Source organism: Bufo gargarizans, chromosome 3, assembly GCF_014858855.1.
Source record: "Bufo gargarizans isolate SCDJY-AF-19 chromosome 3, ASM1485885v1, whole genome shotgun sequence".
In the NCBI taxonomy this organism is placed as follows: domain Eukaryota; kingdom Metazoa; phylum Chordata; class Amphibia; order Anura; family Bufonidae; genus Bufo; species Bufo gargarizans.
Window position 1 is genome coordinate 386,143,453 of NC_058082.1, and position 20,009 is coordinate 386,163,461.

At 45.3% G+C, this 20,009-nt stretch overlaps 1 protein-coding gene across 3 annotated transcripts in view; it reads right to left on the minus strand.

Annotated features, from left to right (window-relative positions):
* Nucleotides 1-19,576, minus strand: part of LOC122933299 (synaptotagmin-2) — a 574,820-nt gene extending 555,244 nt beyond the window's left edge. For 2 of the 3 annotated variants that reach the window (XM_044288199.1, XM_044288197.1), the window contains exons 1-2: nt 19,464-19,481; nt 10,007-10,049 (exon numbers count right to left, since the gene is read on the minus strand). The gene's annotated coding sequence lies outside the window, so the exon portion shown is untranslated. Of the gene's footprint in view, nt 1-10,006; nt 10,050-19,463 lie in introns of all 3 variants that reach the window. The other variant, XM_044288196.1, reaches the window with a different exon arrangement.
* Between the last annotated feature and the right edge of the window lie 433 nt (nt 19,577-20,009).

The following is a 20,009-nucleotide window of genomic DNA, read 5'->3' on the forward strand; positions in this document are numbered from 1 at the left end:
TTCTGCGCTAATACTGTAAGCTAGGGAGTACTTAGCCTATATGCTAACACCTTGCCACACTATTTGAGGTCCAAGTTGAGTAAAAAATAGCTCTACCACATAGTTTCAGGCTATTCCTGTTTTGGCAAACTAGTTAGTATTATGTGCCACTAAGGCTTGCAGTGGAACGTGTTCCACCTAAAAGCAGAGCTTTACATAGGGAAATGAGGTGAGTAGAGTTGAGCGAACACCTAGATGTTCGGGTTCGGTAGGTAGATGTTCGGGTTCGGTAGGGTTCGGGACCCGAACTTGATCCGAACCCCATTGAAGTCAATGGGGACCTGAACTTCACTTTATTATTTTCCGTTATAACATGGTCATAACAGAAAATAATAGCATTAGCTTTTTCTGATCTGAGTTTTCACGATCGTGAAAACTCATATCCGACAGTATATTCTAACACAGAGGCATTCCCATGGTGATGGGGACGCTTCAAGTTAGAATATACTAAGAACTGTGTACATGACTGCCCCCTGCTGCCTGGCAGCACCCGATCTCTTACAGGGGGCTGTGATCCGCACAATTAACCCCTCAGGTGCTGCCCCCTGAGGGGTTAATTGTGTGGATCTCAGCCCCCTGTAAGAGATTAGGTGCTGCCAGGCAGCAGGGGCCCTCCCACCCTCCCTCCCCAGTATTAAAATCATTGGTGGCCAGTGTGGCCCTCCCACCCCCACCCCTCCTATTAAAATCATTGGTGATTAGTGCGCCCCCCCCCCCCTATTAAAATCCAGTGCGGCCTTCCCCCCCACCCCTAATTAAAATCATTGGCGGCAGCGGAGCAGAAGTTCCAATCGGAGTCCAAGTTTAATCTCTGGGGCTCCGATCGGTTACCATGGCAGCCAGGACGCTACTAAAGTCCTGGCTGCTATGGTTACTTAGCACTTTTAGCAGCATTATACTTACGTGCGCTGTCTGTGGCTGGCCAGGCGCTCCTCCTACTGGTAAGTGACAGGTCTGTGCTACAAGCAATGCGCTGCACAGACCTTTCACTTACCAGTAGGAGGAGCGCCGGCTGGCCACAGACAGCGCTTGTAAGTATAATGCTGCTAAAAGTGCTAAGTAAACATGGCAGACAGGACTGCAATAACCGATCGGAGCCTTAGCGATTAAACTGGGACTCCGATTGGAACTGCCGCTCCACTGCCACCAATGATGGGGGGAGGGGGGTTGTTAACCAATGATTTTAATTAGGGAGGAGAGGGGAGGCTGCACTGGACACCAATGATTTTTATAGGGGGTGGGGGGGCCGCACTAGCCACCAATGGTTTTAATAGGGGGTGGGGGAGAAGATGTCTGTGTGTAACATAGTCAGTACCCCCTTCCTCCCTATATTTGACCTGTCTCTATTGTGTCCCTGTCTAATTGACTTGCTGCCAGCACTAACTAGTTTAGCTCTCTTCCATGCACTTCTCTCTTAGTAAGCTCAGTGAATAGAGGAGAGATCAGGGCTTCCACCATTTTATGATGTGTACACATTTTAACACAATGACAGAGGACAGGTACTGGGGCCATGGCGGTGAAGGAGTACACACGGACGTACAGAGGCAGAGACTACAGACATGAAGACCGAGGGTGAAGGAGACCCAGAGGAGACTTACAAAAATGTGAAGTGCAAGGCGCGAAAACAAGGGAGCGCCGGCAGTCACAGCAGACACGGCGGCACTTCCTTACAACAGGGGAGAAGAGGTTGCGTAAAGGGGACACATGCCTGCATCCATCTGCCCGTACACTCAATACACGGCGGGCTGCAGCCGGGGGGCGTGACGCCACCATGTCCACCTTCCTGTCACACCAGGCTGCTGGAAAGTTTATTAGTTGTCTGCCGCACTGTATGTGCCGTGTGACAGGAGAGCGGGGCTGTTCCTCTATGATCCGTACAGCGGCAGTGACAGGCACCATGAAGCCGGGTGAGTCAGGGGCTACTGTAGGCAACACAGGAAGGCACACATGTACCATCAGGGGCTGCTGTAGGTAACACAGGAAGGCACTGGCTGCGGCTCGCTGGTGCGCTGTGGCTCTGCTGTGGAGGCTAGGATGCCGGTAATGTGTCAGCTCCAGGCACCGACCCTGGACACAGTAGAAGATGGGGGGGTTAGGGTTACATGAGGGCTGGGGCGCCAGTGGCAGACTGGGCATGCGCTGCGAGGATGAGGAAAAGCAGCGCATGTGCATTTACTCTGCAGGCATGGACGAAGCTCCTCCATGTCGCGTGCAGCCATGGACGAACTGGCTGCATGGCAGAGAGGGGCTCAGGGGGCGTGTCATCAGAATGTAGAAAAAACAGGCAGATCTACTTAAAGACATATATTAGGAAAAGTACTTTTTCCCTGCCTCCCACGCAGTAGTAGAAAATACATGCATAGTGGCCAACCCCTTTAACTATAACCTGTAATATTATACCCCAGAAAAACATCCAGGCCCCTCTTGAAAACTTTATTAACAAATACAACTTCCTCAGGCAGAGATTTCCATCTCTTACTGCTTTTACAGTAAAGAACCCTCTTCTATGTTTGTGTACAAACTTTCTTTCCTCTTGATGTAGACGATGTCCCCTCGTCACAGTCCTGTAATTGTACACAATACTCCATGTGCGGTCTAACTTGTGATTTGTAAACTGGCAAGACTATGTTCACATCACATGCATCTATGCCCCTTTTGATACACACCCTAATCTTATTGGACTTAGCAGCAGCTGCCTGACACTGGTTTCTAAAGTTTCTACAGTTCAGTCCTTTTTCATGTCAGTGTTATCCAGTGTCATCTACACAAAATGATATTCTACAGTGCAAGCCTTCTACATGATCATTAATAGTGTTGAGCGAATCGAGCTTCGGATGCAAGATCTGAAGTTGATTTGCTCAAAACTTCCTTTAAATGCTGTATGGAGATTCATCTCCATACAGCATTCAAATGTATGGTGTATGGTGCGCTGTGGCTCTGCAGCGGAGGCTAGGATGCCGGTAATGTGTCCTTATTGTATGTATGGTGGTGTCATGAGGGTGTCAAGAGCCACGTCTGACTCCATTATACCCGGGGTCAGGAAGTCGCAGCGGGTGGCTGCGCGCTCTATGTCTAAAGATCACGTTGTTTCTTAGTGATTGTTTTCTGTGTTTGCCTTGCACATCCTTTTTGTCTCACTCAGGGATCCGTAGCTTCTCCTCCTCAGCTGTTTCTTGTCTGCCACTCCCAACCTCCTTATATTCTCCTCTCATACTTCTCTAGTTGCCAGTTATAGAGCTTCCTGCCTGGACTTCTATACTGACCCACTGGAGCTGTGAATCCTGGTTGTTGTTCCAGAGTGCTACCCTCCGGATCCCTGTTGGGCTTTTTGTTGTCTCCTGTTGTCGCCCACCTGGGATTATATATTGAGTTTGTATTGTCTGTCCTCCCCTTGGTGTTTTCCTTTAGAGCTAGTGGTGCTGACTAGTGTTCCCACCGCCCTGTTCACTATCTAGGGCTCATCTTAAGGAAAGCCAGGGTTTTAGGAACGTGATCGGCGTACGGGTGAGGAACCCGTCTAGGGACGTCAGGGCAGCCAGGTGCCAGCCGCAAGGTGAGTCAGGGGTCACCACCTTCCCTCTCACTTGGGCAGGGCCTTCCTCTTTCCCTCCCTCTGTGTCACGTATGTGATAGTCACACCGATCGTGATAGGTGGCCTGTGGCTAAGACTTTATTATAACATCTCCTTGAGGCCCCCATACATTATAGTGTCTCCTTGTGGTCCCCATACAGTATGACGTCTCCTTGTGGCCCCCATACAGTATAACGTCTACTTGTGGCCCCCCATACAGTGTAACGTCTCCTTGTGGCCCCCCATACAGTGTAACATCTCCTTGTGGTCCCCCTATAGTGTAGCATCTCCTTGTGGCCCACTATACAATATAATGTCTCCTTGTGGCCCCCATACAGTGTAATGTCTCCTTGTGGCCCCCATACAGTGTAATGTCTCCTTGTATGTGCTGGGACATCTCTGGGCGCCGCTCTGTGTAGCCTAATACTTACTTTATCCAGACTTTAACACATAATACAGGAGGTGGGTGTCGGCAGCATAATTGCATTGCCAGCACCCTGCCTCTGAAAGGGAGCTGCAATCAACTTCCGCTGATCTGCCAGTACCCACCCCCTGTATTGAGGGGTAATTATCATTGGTGGCGCAGTGCACCCCCCCCCCCCAACCCCCCACCCCATTAAAATCATTGGTGGCACAGTGCCCCCCCTCCCCACCCCCCAGTATTAAAATCCACAGGGTCCTCTCCCCTCCCCCTCATTGGTGGTACAGTGGCAGCTTCTGATTGGAGCCCCAGCAGTGTAAGCCTGGGGCTCTGATCGGTTACCATGGCAGCCATGACGCTACATGGTAACATCCCTGATGCTGTGTGCACTATGCACAGGGAAGCAGGGAGAGTGTGAAGTCCTATTCACCCTGATAGAGCTCTATCAGGGTGAATAGGACAAGGGATAAAAAAAAAATCCCAGGTTATAGCCCCTAAGGGGGAAATAGTTATTAAATAAAAAGTGTAAATTTTAAAAAGTCTGATCAGACTTCTGCCTTTAGCATCTCAAGACCAAATGAACTAAAACATATTACCTAAAGTTAGTAGGACCACAAGAAGGATCAGACCCTGGACCAGCAAAACCCGCGCACCCCGACACGCATTTCGCTCCGCTTTTTCAAGGAGCGAAACGCGTGTCGGGGTGCGTTCTTTGCCGGTCCAGGGTCCGAGCCTTCTTGTGATCCTACTAACTTTAGGTGATATGTTTTAGTTATTACTACTTTAGTCATTACTATTACTGTTGTCTCTATCACTGCCTATGGGCTTTTTCTTTGAGGTGCTTTGTATTTGGCCCTCACATTGGCTCATATTAGTGTAGTTTTTGTATACCCCCAATAAGATGTTTCTCACATCTTATTGGGGGTTGTTCGAATATTGCCTGCTTTATGCGGCATCCATATGTTTTTTGGGGAGTTTCCCCTGTATTGGGATCAGGTGTACTCTTTGTCCAGCAAATGAGCTGCTTGTCACAGTGCTAGCCTACATCGCTGCTGCTAACATTATTTTTTCTTTATGTTTTTTTGCAATGTCAATTACTTAATAAAATTTGTGATTATTTTATGTGTGTCCCTTCAGTTCATTTGGTGCAGTTATATTTTTTATCACACATTGGATTCATCTTTTTTGATGCACAACAGAGCATCGGGTGATGGGGAGGGAGGGGGGCCGCCTCCCTCTCCCATCAGGGGCTGAAAAGGCACAGCAGCCCCCGATGGGAGAGGGAGGGAGCTCCCTCCCTGTTAACTCCTTCCATACAACGGTCCCTACGGAACGTGGCATGGAAGGGGTTAAACGGCTGACATCACAGCACAGATGTCAGCAATTTCAAGCAGAGTGTCAGCAATGTGCTGACACTCTGCTTGATAACTGCTCGGCCATCCTGAAAATGAGAGGGGACGGGCGGGATGATCACTGCCCGCCGGCGGTGATCGGAAATACACAGGGTGTACAGGTACCAGGACATCAGGGCGTACATATACACCCTGTGTCCATAACAGGATAATGCCTTATGTAAATACACTTACAGCCAATGCATTACAATACAGATGTATTGTAATGCATAGTAAAGTGGATCAGACCCCAAAAGTTGAAGTCCCAGAGTAGGACAAAAAAAAAAAAAAAGTAAAATAAAATAGTTTAAAGTAAAAATAAAAAAAGTGGCCCTTTCCCAAAATAAAGTAAAAAGAAAATGTAAAAAATAGGGAAAAAAGAGAAAAGTAGACAAATTAGGTATCGCCGCGTCCATATCGACCAGATCTAAAAAAAAAAAAAAAATCACATGATCCACCACATCAGGTGAATGCCCTAAAAAAATTAATAAAATAAAAACAGTGCCAAAAAAGTCATTTTATGGTCACCTTGCCTCACAAGAAGTGTAATACCAAGCAATCAAAAAGGTGTATTTAGCCCAAAATGGTACCAATCAAACCGTCATCTCATCCTGCAAAAAATGAGACACTACCTAAGACAATCGCCCAAAAAATAAAAAAAATATGGCTTTCAGAAAATGGCAACACAAAAACAAGATTTTATTCTGTTTAAAAAGGCTTTAACTGTGTAAAACTTAAAAATAATAGACATATCAGGTATTGCCACGTGTGTAACAACCTGCTCTATAAAAATCACATTTTATGCCCCCACATGTGAATGCTGTAAAAAAAAAAAAAAAAAAACTATGCCAAAACAGCTATTTTTTTTCACCTTGCCTCACAAAAGTGTAATACCAAGCGATCAGAAAGTACCCCAAAATTGTACCAATGAAAACCAACTGTTTCCAAATTCCGCAAAATGCTTAGGGGGTCAAAGTGCACAGTACACCCCTTAATATATTCTTTAAGGGGTGTAGTTTCCAAAATGGGGTCACTTTTTGAGGGTTTCCACTGTAGGGGTACGCCAGGGTCTCTTCAAATACTAAATGGCGCCTAAAAACCATTCTATCTGCCTCCAAAATCCATATGGCGCTCCTTTCCTTCTGACCATTGCCACGTGCCCATAGAGCAGTTTACCGCAACCTATGGGGTATTTCTGTAAACTGCATAATCAGAGTAATATGTATTGAGGTTTAGTCTGCTATTAACCATTGCTATGTTGCAAGAAAAAATGTATTAACATAAAAAAATTCACCTCAAGGGTTAACAACATCAATTTTGAATAATTTGAGGGGTGCAGTTTCTAAAAAAGGGTAATTTATGGGTGGTTTCCATTATGTAAGCTGTTCAAAATTGGTGCTTAAAAATTTTTTTGTTGAAAATTTGAAAAATTGTTTCTAAACTAAGCCTTCTAATGTCCTAAAAAAATTATAATATTGCATTTTCAAAATAATGCCAACATGAAGCAGACATATAGGGAATGTTAAGTAATACATTATTTATGAGGTATCACTTTCTGTTTTAAAAGCAGAGAAATAAAAATTTTGAAAATTGCAATTTTTTTATATTTTTGGTAAATTTGTTATTACCACATAAAGTGTCAGATTTGCAAAAATCGACCTGGGATTTAAGATGAAAAGTGGCTCAGTACTGAAGGGGTTAAGAGCCTGGCCCACAAAAACTTTTTTAACTAATTAACCACAGAATAGGTGATAAATCTGTAATCGCTGGGGGGGTCAAACTAGGGTTGGACGATATCAAAATTATTCCCACGATAACGATATTAATAAATTTATCGTGATAACGATATATATCGTGATAAATGGCCATTTAGAAGAAAAAAAACACTTTGGGCCACAAGGAGACATTATACTGTATGGGGCAGCCTCAAGGAGACGTTACACTGTATGGGGGCAGCCACAAGGAACGTTACACTGTATGGGAACAGCCACAAGGAGACATTATACTGTATGGGGACAGTCAGACAGCCACAAGGAGACGTTATACTATATGGGGACAGCCACAAGGAGACATTATACTTTATGGGGACAGCCAGGCAGCCACAAGCAGACGACATACTGTATGGCAACAGCCACAAGGAGACATTATACTATATGGGGACAGCCAGGCAGCCACAAGCAGACGACATACTGTATGGCAACAGCCACAAGGAGACATTATACTATATGGGGACAGCCAGGCAGCCACAAGGAGATGTTAATTGTTATACTTTTATATGTAATTTTTCACCATTTCGGGTATCTGTAACTAGTCGACTGACTTCTAGTAACAACAAAAAACATTACAGGGTTAATTCTGTACCAGAACGAGTGGTTTATAGTAATCTTGTGTATCATCTCCTACTAGAAGGTGTATTGCAGGCTGTAAGCAGAAGTTTTGGTGGCGCTCCTGTCCTGTCCTGCGCAGCCTCACCTGTCATCTGATTCCGACGTCAGACATCAGTGGGCGGAGACTGCATTATGGGAGCCTGCATGGAGGAGTCGGGGTTGCCGCTGCGGGCAGCAATTGGTATGGAATCATGCTGGGGCGGGTGGCCGTGGACACAGATTTTGAAGCGGTTAGCGCACATGACCGCTTCTATGACATCACAAAATATCGCAGTAATTAGGAAACAGCGATATCGCCATATCGCTGTTTCCTAATACCGCGGTATACCGCCAACAGCGGTATATCGCCCAACCCTAGGTAAAACTGCTTGGACCCCTGCTGATCTTGAGAATGGGGGCCCAATGTCCCATGTTTAAATGGAGCAGTGATCACACATTGTGTAGAGTTTCTGCGCTGGTCCAAAAAAAGGTATGGCTTAATGGAAATGGGGTATAGTTTTTAAGAAAGAGTGTGCGCCAAAAATTTGCCACAATTCTGGTGTAAAATTCAGTCTTAAAGTAGCTACACACCAAATGTATTGCCCAGCCTAAGCTTCTGTGATAAATCTGGTAAAGGTCTATGTAGTCTGTATACATTTATGTCAGCTACAAGATTTGTGAATCTGCCCCATAGTTATTTTTTTTTTCTGGCATTTTGTCACATTTGATTACATACATATTTTTGGCGCTTTTTTCTTTTTTTTTACGCAACTTCAGATGTTAGATGTAAGTATGTGGGAATTAAAAAACTAAGTACAGACATTTTATGTGGCTTTTTTTCCACTTGTGTATTTGTTGCACTCATGGGTCAAGTAGGCAGTCTTATCATTGACAGCCTTCCCTGTATTAGTGTATATACTGATATAGCTGTCAGTCACCGGAAAGCCCACTCACATGGCTACTGAGCTCAGAAAGAGCAGAGATTTTAAAGTGGTATTCTAGCCTTTAGATACTGATGACTTGTCCTCAGGATAAGTCAACATCAGATGAGTGGGGTCCGACATCTGACAACCCTCACTGATCAGCTGTGACCACTGTGTAGTGGCTGTGCCATGGTACTGCATCTCAGCTTTCATTCCCTTTCTGCTTCTGGCACATTCACTGTTTATTTTCCAGTGAGGATGGCTGCCAAAAGCAGCTGATCGTGGAAGTGCCGGATGTTGAACCCCCACCGATCTGATATTGATGATCCATCCTGAAGATAGGCCATCAATTTCTCCAGGCTTGAAAACCCTTTAAAAGTAAATTACAAATTTTGTTGAATCATTTCCGATAAAATTATACAGTAATCTGCTCCACTCAGGGGCGTAACTACCATAGCGGCAGACCATGCAACTTCTATGGGGCCCAGGGCAAGAGGGGGCCCAGTTGGGATCATCTCCTCTTCTACTAAAAGAGGGCTGTGTACTGGCTTGTACACACTGTGATACCTTTTGGCGCAAAACCACAATAGCACATGTCGTCTTTTTTTATAGAAATATTTATTTGTTCGGATGACAACGCGTTTCGGAGTAAAAACACTCCTTTATCAAGTCTAAAAGAAACGGTGGTATGTGAAGTGATGGTATCAGGGGATAATACATAAGGATAAAACATATCGAAAGAACAAAATATATATATATATATATATATATATATATATATATATATATATAGGTATGTAAATAACAATAATAGTAGATCATAACAATAGTGGATCAGTTAGAGGTGGGATTAAAATTTGCGGTATAAAATATACGGTAAAACAATTTATTAAAAAATGTGAGAGGGAGCCGTGGTTGAATCGGTGGCCTAGGTACAGAGAGAACGGATGGACTACTATAAAGTAATCAATAATAAATTAAGGATGGAGAATATATTGAATATAAACTGAAATAAAGTGTAAACTGAAATAAAGCTGTAATTTTGGATGTGACTGTGGGATTCATAATTGATTGTATTATTGCTCCAGTTGTCATTGGGCTAACTACAAATGTACTTTTGTTTGAACGATGGTACATATATATATACACGCATATACACACACACCTGCATGTGGAATAGGAAGCAAACTTGAACATATAGATACTTAAATACACATGTACAGTAGTAGAATATGTGATGATATATGTGGGTGGTAGGGGGAGGCGATGGGGAGAAAGAAGGTGGAGGCAGTTACCTTATGGGCCGGGCAGACACGATTGGCAGGGCTGGTCCAATTGCTAAAGTTAAAAATAAGGGGAAAGACATTATTAAATGTTTAGATTGGTATGGGTGGTTAGTTTAAATGATCAGATTTAGTGGGATCAGATTCAGTGGGATACATGGTGTGGTTTTGGTCAGCTTGTTACCTGGTGCCTGGTCCTGTCCTTGTGTAGTGCGGCTTGCCATGTGCGTGCAGGCGCGCGCTTTAAAAGCCGAACAAGGGGAGGAGGTGTGGCAGTGTGCCGGCATATGATAGGAGGATGTGAGGAGGCGGGGGGCGGGGCTGTTCACGGACTGCTGCGGTGGAGTTCCTTAATGTCTGTGCGCTCTGGGGAAGGTGTGGCAGCTTGCTGGCAGTTGATTGGTGGAGGCAGTTACCTGGGGGCGGAGCTATTCTCGGGCTGCTGTGGTGAACTCTGTTGGTGTCAGTGCGCTGATGTTGTTGCGCTGATGTCGGCGGTTTGAAGCTGATGTCGAGGAATAGGGTGTGTGGATGTAGGCTGTATGCATGGGATCATTAGTGTGGGTGGTAGGTGAAACCTGGGTGGACAATATTAGGATGAGATGAGGTTGATTATGGGGGCAAATTGAGGTTAATGAGGTGTAGTGGTGAATAGTGGGTGACAATGGTGATGATGATAATGGCACCTCTGATGTTATGATGATTGTTATAGTGGTGGTATAGGGGATTGGTTAATGCGACTACATGGTGGATAATTGATGTGTGATGGTGTAGGTGATGGTGTATAATGATATTGAAGGTGATGGACCGAATTGCGTACTCACCTGTATATGTGTATGTGTGTGTGTGTATGCACAGACGTGCATGCGGTCACTGGTGTGAATGGATAGGGTAACTAGATATAATTCTAAAATTGTTTTATTAATACTTAAATACGCGCATGTTCTCACATGTACATACATACACATACACAAGCAACTGCATGTAAATGTTAATGTGAGGGTGATTGGTATTGTTTTTGGAATGTGTGTTTTGGCGGAAGGGGGAGTTTTGGCTATTAGAAGCAGTTGATTTCGAGGGATTCGTTAAGACCATACGGCTCTATTGTCTGTAGTTTGAATATCCAAAACATTTCTTTTCTTCGTAATTTTTGGTACCGGTTGGTACAGGTGGTCGGGATTTGCTCTATTGGTGTTATTGAGAGGTCCACAGGATTTTTGTTATGGCAACTGAGAAAATGTCGCGAGACTCCATGTTTTATGAAGCCGTTAGTAATATTCCACCGGTGTTTGTTTGTTCTCTCTCTGAGAGTCATGGTAGTGCGGCCTATTGAGAAAGATACCGGCAGCATACCTCATCCAGATCGGATTTTTATCCCCCGCCTTTGCAAGTGTTGTGCTGACACAAGCACAAACACAGGAAGGTGAGTGGAACTACTGATACAATACTCTATCTAACACTATCTACCAGAAACTACTACCCTATGAGCGCCTTGTTTCCCGTTTATCTCGCCAAATTAGCTCCTCTTCTACTGGGAGTGAAAACCCCCTAAAGGCACAACTTTGAGCAAACAAGGCAATGGAAAAATGGCCCAGGGGTCACTGAAAAGGGTTTAGGCAGAAACCCTTCTGTCCTGTGTGTGTGTGGGGGGGGGGGTCTAGTTTGATCCCTGCTATGGGGCCCTTACTTCTCTATGTACACCACTGTCTTTGCTCCTTCTGCTTTGTACCATGCTGCCTGCAGAGTGCACTACATTTTCATGGTAACAAGTTCCCTTTAAAGGTTAATGTCCTGAAGGTCAACATAATAGAGTTAATGATTAACGGCTGTATCATGATGTTCAGTCAAAGGAGCATCAGATGTAGCCACAGGGCAGTGCTTTCCAAGTCAGGTTCCTGCAGTTTCTCAGATCCTGGTTAGATCTACAGTACAGATATTAAAGGGATTCTGTCACCAGGTTTGGGGCTATAGAGATACGGACATGCACGGCTAGATCGCTGCTAGCATATCCGCAATATATGTGTCCTATAGGGCTGTGTGGTTTTAATTTCTTTAAAAATGGATTTTATAGATATGTAAATGTTGAATGTGCCTATAGAACACATATATTGCGGACATGCTAGCGGCGATCTAGCCGTGCATGTCCGTATCTCTATAGCCCCCAAACCTGGTGACAGAATCCCTTTAACCGCCTTCGGACCGCCTAACGCAGATTCACGGTCCGGAGGCGGCAGCTCTGCGCAGAGTGACGCATCGGCGCGTCATCTCGCGTGAGCCGAGACTTCCTGTGAACGCGCGCATACAGGCGCGCGTGTTCACATGAACGGAAGGTAAGAGACAGGATCTCCAGCCTGCCAGCGGCGATCGTTCGCTGGCAGGCTGGAGATGCGATTTTTTTAACCCCTAACAGGTATATTAGACGCTGTTTTGATAACAGCGTCTAATATACCTGCTACCTGGTCCTCTGGTGGTCCCTTTTGTTTGGGTCGACCACCAGAGGACACAGGTAGCTGTGTAAAGTAGCACCAACCACCACTACACTACACCACCCCCCCCTGTCACTTATTAACCCCTTATGAACCCCTGATCACCCCATATAGACTCCCTGATCACCCCCCTGTCATTGATCACCCCCCTTTCATTGATCACCCCCCCTGTAAGGCTCCATTCAGACGTCCGTATGATTTTTACGGATCCACAGATACATGGATCAGATCCGCAAAACACATACGGACGTCTGAATGGAGCCTTACTGGGGGGTGATCAATGACAGGCGGGTGATCACCCATATAGATTCCCTGATCACCCCCCTGTAAGGCTCCATTCAGATGTCCGTATGTTTTTTACGGATCCACGGATACATGGATCGGATCCGCAAAACACATACGGACGTCTGAATGGAGCCTTACAGGGGGGTGATTAATGGCAGGGGGGTGATCACCCATATAGATTCTTTGATCCCCCTGTCATTGATCACCCCCCTGTAAGGCTCCATTCAGACATCCGTATGTTTTTTACGGATCCGCGGATACATGGATGGGATCCGCAAAACTCATACGGACGTCTGAATGGAGCCTTACAGGGGGGTGATCAATGACAGGGGGGTGATCACCCATATAGACTCCCTGATCACCCCCCTGTAAGGCTCCATTCAGACGTCCGTATGTTTTTTACGGATCCACAGATACATGGATCGGATCTGCAAAACACATACGGACGTCTGAATGGAGCCTTACAGGGGGGGTGATCAATGACAGGGGGGTGATCAGGGAGTCTATATGGAGTGATCACCCCCCTGTCATTGATCACCCCCCTGTAAGGCTCCATTCAGACGTCCGTATGTGTTTTGCGGATCCGTGGATCCGCAAAACACGGACACCGCGGATCCGCAAAACACATATAGACGTCTGAATGGATCCTTACAGGGGGGTGATCACTCCATATAGAATCCCTGATCACCCCCCTGTCATTGATCACCCCCTGTAAGGCTCCATTTAGACATTTTTTTGGCACAGGTTAGCGGAAATAGATATTTTATTTTTATTTTATTTTTCTTACAAAGTCTCATATTCCACTAACTTGTGTCAAAAAATAAAATCTCACATGAACTCACCATACCCCTCACGGAATCCAAATGCGTAAAATTTTTTGGACATTTATATTCCAGACTTCTTCTCACGCTTTAGGGCCCCTAAAATGCCAGGGCAGTATAAATACCCCACATGTGACCCCATTTCGGAAAGAAGACACCCCAAGGTATTCCATGAGGGGCATATTGAGTCCATGAAAGATTGAAATGTTTGTCCTAAGTTAGCAGAAAGGGAGAGTGACTTTGTGAGAAAATACAAAAAAAAAAAAAAAAAAAACAATTTCCGCTAACTTGTGCCAAAAAAAAAAAAAAATTCTATGAACTCGCCAGGCCCCTCATTGAATACCTTGGGGTGTCTTCTTTCCAAAATGGAAAGAAAGTAAGGCTCCATTCAGACGTCCGTATGTGTTTTGCAGATCCGATCCATGTATCCGTGGATCCATAAAAAACATACGGACGTCTGAATGGAGCCTTACAGGGGGGTGATCAGGGAATCTATATGGGTGATCACCCCCCTGTCATTGATCACCCCCTGTAAGGCTCCATTCAGACGTCCGTATGTGTTTTGTGGATCCGATCCATGTATCGGTGGATCCGTAAAAATCATACGGAAGTCTGAATGGAGCCTTACAGGGGGGTGATCAATGACAGGGGGTGATCAGGGAGTCTATATGGGGTTATAAGGGGTTCATAAGGGGTTAATAAGTGACAGGGGGGGTGTAGTGTAGTGTAGTGGTGGTTGGTGCTACTTTACACAGCTACCTGTGTCCTCTGGTGGTCGATCCACACAAAAGGGACCACCAGAGGACCAGGTAGCAGGTATATTAGACGCTGTTATCAAAACAGCGTCTAATATACCTGTTAGGGGTTAAAAAAAAAATCGCATCTCCAGCCTGCCAGCGAAAGATCGCCGCTGGCAGGCTGGAGAGCCTGTCTCTTACCTTCTGTTCCTGTGAACGCGCGCGCCTGTGTGCGCGCGTTCACAGGAAGTCTCGGCTTACGCGAGATGACGCGCCGATGTGTCACTCTGCACAGAGCTGCCGCCTCCGGACTGCAGGTTTGGGCCCTGGCATTTTAGGGGCCCGAAAGTGTGAGAAGAAGTCTGGGATCCAAATGTCTAAAAATGCCCTCCTAAAAAGGAATCTGGGCCGCTTTGGGCATCTAGGCTGCAAAAAAGTGTCACACATCTGGTATCGCCGTACTCAGGAGAAGTTTTGGGGAATGTGTTTTGGGGTGTCATTTTACATATACCCATGCTGGGTGAGATAAATATCTTGGTCACATGCCAACTTTGTATAAAAAAAAAAATGGGAAAAGTTGTCTTTTGCCAAGATATTTCTCTCACCCAGCATCGGTATATGTAAAATGACACCCCAAAACACATTGCCCAACTTCTCCTGAGTACCGCGATACCACATGTGTGATGCTTTTTTGCCGCCTAGGTGGGCAAAGGGGCACACATTCCAAAGAGCACCTTTAGGATTTCACAGGTCATTTTTTACACATTTTGATTTCAAACTACTTACCACACATTTGGGCCCCTAGAATGCCAGGGCAGTACAACTACCCAACAAGTTACCCCATTTTGGAAAGAAGACACCCCAAGGTATTCTGTGAGGGGCATGGCGAGTTCCTAGAATTTTTAATTTTTTGTCACAAGTTTGTAAGAAAAAAAAAAAAATCATAATTTTCCGCTAGCTTGTGACAAAAAATTAAAAATTCTAGGAACTCGCCATGCCCCTCACGGAATACCTTGGGGTGTCTTCTTTCCAAAATGGGGTCACTTGTGGGGTAGTTATACTGCCCTGGCAATTTAGGGGCCCTAATGTGTGCGAAGTAGTTTGAAATCAAAATCTGTAAAAAATGGCCGGTGAAATCCTAAAGGTGCTCTTTGGAATGTGGGCCCCTTTGCCCACCTAGGCTGCAAAAAAGTGTCACACATCTGGTATCGCCGTACTCAGGAGAAGTTGGGCAATGTGTTTTGGCGTGTCATTTTACATATACCCATGCTGGGTGAGATAAATATCTTGGTCAAATGCCAACTTTGTATAAAAAAATGGGAAAAGTTGTCTTTTGCCGAAATATTTATCTCACCCAGCATGGGTATATGTAAAAAGACACCCCAAAACACATTGCCCTACTTCTTTTGAGTACGGCGATACCAGATGTGTGACACTTTTTTGCCGCCTAGGTGGGCAAATTGGCTCGCATTCCAAAGAGCACCTTTTGGATTTCACAGGCCATTTTTTACAGATTTTGATTTCAAACTACTTCCCACACATTTGGGCCCCTAAAATGCCAGGGCATTATAACTACCCCACAAGTGACCCCATTTTGGAAAGAAGACACCCCAAGGTATTTCATGATGGGCATAGTGAGTTCATGGAAGTTTTTATTTTTTGTCACAAGTTAGTGGAATATAAGACTTTGTAAGGAAAAAAAAATCATCATTTTCCGCTTGTGACAAAAAATAAAAAGTTCTATGAACTCATTATGCCCATCAGCGAATACGTTAGGGTGTCTACTTTCCGAAATGGGGTCATTTGTGGGGTTTTTCTACTGTATGGGCATTGTAGAACCTCAGGAAACATGACAGGTGCTCAGAACGTGAGAGCTGCTTCAAAAAGTGGAAATTCACATTTTTGTACCATAGTTTGTAAACGCTATAACTTTTACCCAAACCATTTTTTTTTTTTACCCAAACATTTTTTTTTTATCAAAGACATGTAGAACAATAAATTTAGTGAAAAGTTTATATATGGATGTCGGTTTTTTTGCAAAATTTTACAACTGAAAGTGAAAAATTTCATTTTTTTGCTAAAAAATCGTTACATTTTGATTAATAACAAAAAAAGTAAAACTGTCAGCAGCAATGAAATACCACCAAATGAAAGCTCTATTAGTGAGAAGAAAAGGAGGTAAAATTCATTTGGGTGGTAAGTTGCATGACCGAGCAATAAACTGTGAAAGTAGTGTAGTGCACAAGTGTAAAAAGTGGCCTGGTCATTAAGGGGGTTTCAGCTAGGGGGGTTGAAGTGGTTAAGCTGATTTCACTTACACAAAGATGCTTGGCAAAACTGTCTAAGGAGAATAAAGTAGTAGGAAATAACTAATTGTCTGGTGTAAAAATGGGTGCAGCGATTCCTCAGGGGATAGCTATCGATCAGGGGTTTTCCCATGGTAATAATGATGGAAAGGACTTCCAAAGGGCATAAGCATTAAAGTACAGTATTTAGTGTGTGACAAGAATTTTTACAGAAAGCAGTAGCTGTAGACCTGCAAAGAACATCTACAGCTTCCAAAAATCAATCTTCAGTTCCTGTCACTCAGTCAAGGGCGAACCGGCCATAGAACCTACAGGGAAACTTCCCAGTGGGCCAAAGCCCCCAGGAGGCCAACCGAGCCCTCCTCATTGCTGCTGGCCAAGTACATAAAAACCTGATGGAACTTATGTAAATGTACATCAGGAACTTATCCTATATACGTGACTGCCTGCCACAGGTGGGCTCCTCAATTTAATTGTATTGCCGCCCTCAGGATGGTGATATTATTGAATACGGCAGCTTGGAATAGGACTTTATTTTTATCTTCTTTCCTTGGCTACTTGTGGAGCATACTACTGGGGGCCCTGTAGGGGACAGTACTAGGGGAAGTCCAGGCAGCATGCTGAAGGTAGGGCTGCTTTGGTGCTGTGGACCACATCTCACCTTCTAAGCCTCCTACTCTATATCTTAATTAGAGACAACTGGAGGACGAAACATGTCAGTTATTGTTGGCCACCAAAGAAGGACAGCTTCTGGGGAGATATTTTCTGCTATTGCAGTAATATTTTCTGCTGCACTGTTGTATTTGGTTCTGCTGAGGAGCTATTATGTGCTGACCCGCCTACGTGTGTTGTCCATTTGAACCCCCCTACGACATGGGGCCACTTTAAGTTCCCAGTCCACCCCTGAACTCATTAAGTGATTTGCTTGTCCTTTGTGGATTCCATACTCCTAAGGCTACTTTCACACTCACATTTTGGCTTTCCGTTTGTGAGATCCATCATGGGCTTTCACAAGCGGTCCAAAACGGATCAGTTTTGCCCTAATGCATTCTGAATGGAAAAGGATCAACTCAGAATGCATCAGTTTGCCTCCATTCAGTCACCATTCCGCCTGCAGCGTTTTGCTGTCCGCTTGACGAAACTGAGCCAGATGGATCCGTCTGTCCACACAATGTAAGTCAATGGGGACAGATTTGTTTTCTCCGACACAATCTGGCACAATAGAAAACGGATCCGTCTGACTTTCAATGGAGTTCATGACGGATCCGTCTTGGCTATATTACAGATAATACAAACGGATCCGTTCATAATGGATGCATGCGGTTGTATTATTGTAACGGATCCGTTTTTGCAGATCCATGATGGATCCGCCCAAAACGCGAGTATGAAAGTAGCTTATGGGGAAATCTCCACCAGAGACCCTCCCCCTTTAAGGAAATCCTGCATACATCCCCAGTGTTGGACTGATGTTCCTTGGGCCCACCAAAGGAAGTTATTCTTGGGGCCCAACCCGTATACTATAAATAAAGGTTTTGATTCAAAGAAATAGACCTTCGTGGTGCATGACTGGCTTCAAAGGAGGGGCCAAATGGGTTAATTTCTACTGGGCCTTTAAGGCACACTGTGGTATCAGAGCCTGGGCCCATCAGAAGATCCGCTGTACACCCCTTTTGTTTTTTTCAGTTAATTTAAATGGCCACAAGCAACATCTATGTCCATTTTAAATGTTAACTACCATGCTCTGCCAGTCTAGCGGTATGATGGGATACCAGTGGTGTAGATGGGCCCCCATTTATGTCCAACTGGGCCTAAGATCAGCTATTTGAACCTATGCTAAAGTAAAGCTGGGGTATGGAAGTCCAGAAAAGACACTATCTGAGAGATTTTTGGGCTAAGGTAAAAATGGCAGGGATGGGGGGCTGTAATCACGGCTGTGCAATACATGGGGAACCTGCAGCAAAAGTACCATAGGCTACAGCCAGCTAGTGCTGGTGTCTGCAATGATGGAGGTGTCTGGCATAAGCCACAAGACCTTGAAAAAAATAATATATATATCATCTCTCTGTCAGTTTTTTATAGTGTCAGAATTTGCCACCACAACGTTTTACAAATGAACATGGTCCACTGTGTAGCATCAGTCTATATCTTCAGCTAATACACGGCAGAGCTTCTGGTGTAACCTATGCAGCACTAGAAGCCGCAGTATTCCCACCTATGCACAAGGAGGAACACTGCTGAGCAATCATCTGCCACAGTCCAAAACGCTGCAGCCAATCAGCAAAGTCACCCCTAGAAGTAATGAGGTAGTCCTACCCCGAAGATAAACCCTTCTTACGGACAACAGCCGCACCCGGGCTCGTCCGAGATCATAAAGGCACATGGACAGCGCCCTCTCAGGGAGAAGGTCTTATCCTCTGTGGCCGAGTGAAGAAAAAGCCGCAGCAGCCTAACTGACCTAAACTAGCACCTAGCACTCGCCTCTCAGCCTTTAGCAAAACGCCGCATACAGGGAGTGAAGAAAAGACGTTTGTTCCTCCAAGTTTTTAGTGCGGATACTGCGGCTTTTCCTCTCTGCATTAGCCCATTAAGCGTTGTAGCTTGCCTGCAATGAAGTTCCCTCCGATGATGCGCCTTCCATTACCGCTCATTGGACTAATGGGGGAAGGGCGCGCAGAGCGCTGATGCTGCAGAATGTGTGCAGAGACAGAACTCTGCTGAAGCTGTCGGGGGAGGTCTGGCCGCAGCACCCCCACCCCGTCCCCGGCAAGTCTGCAGTAACGACCCCACTGCTTCCCGGGCATGCTGCTGCAGTCCTTTGTGTCTCCCCTGTTTACCTGCTCGCGGAGTTCCCGGTCTTGCTGCCCTCTTCTCCCCGGTTATCTGCAACTCTGCCTGCAGTAGTACAGAGACACGCGTGCTCCTCTCCTGTCCCCTCCCTCTCTCTTCTCCTAATTCTTATTCCTGCCACGTCCTCCTGCATCCCAGTCCGGATTGGTCCATCTCGGTCCCCTAATATGCAAAACTCCTGGTCCCGCTGGGACCATCACTGACCCAGGTGGTGACAGCAGAAAATCCTTCAGGCTGTTTTTTGTATATTTACAGTGGTTTTACAACAATGCAATGTTGGTGGTAGTCTCTCTTTTCTTCTCCAGTGGAGCTCGCATGAGCAGACTGGATTTGTGTAGGGCACTTTGGATTCACACAGTTCTGAGGTAAGGTTACGGTGGCTTTTTTAGATGTGGATTTTAGGTCCATGTGCCCTTGTAACCATGGGACCCTGAGGCAGGATCAGTACAGATGGAGGGACATCACATGCGCAGAAAGCACTACCTTTTGTGTCACCCAGAACTTCCTCAGATTGTAAGCTCTTGGGAGCAGGG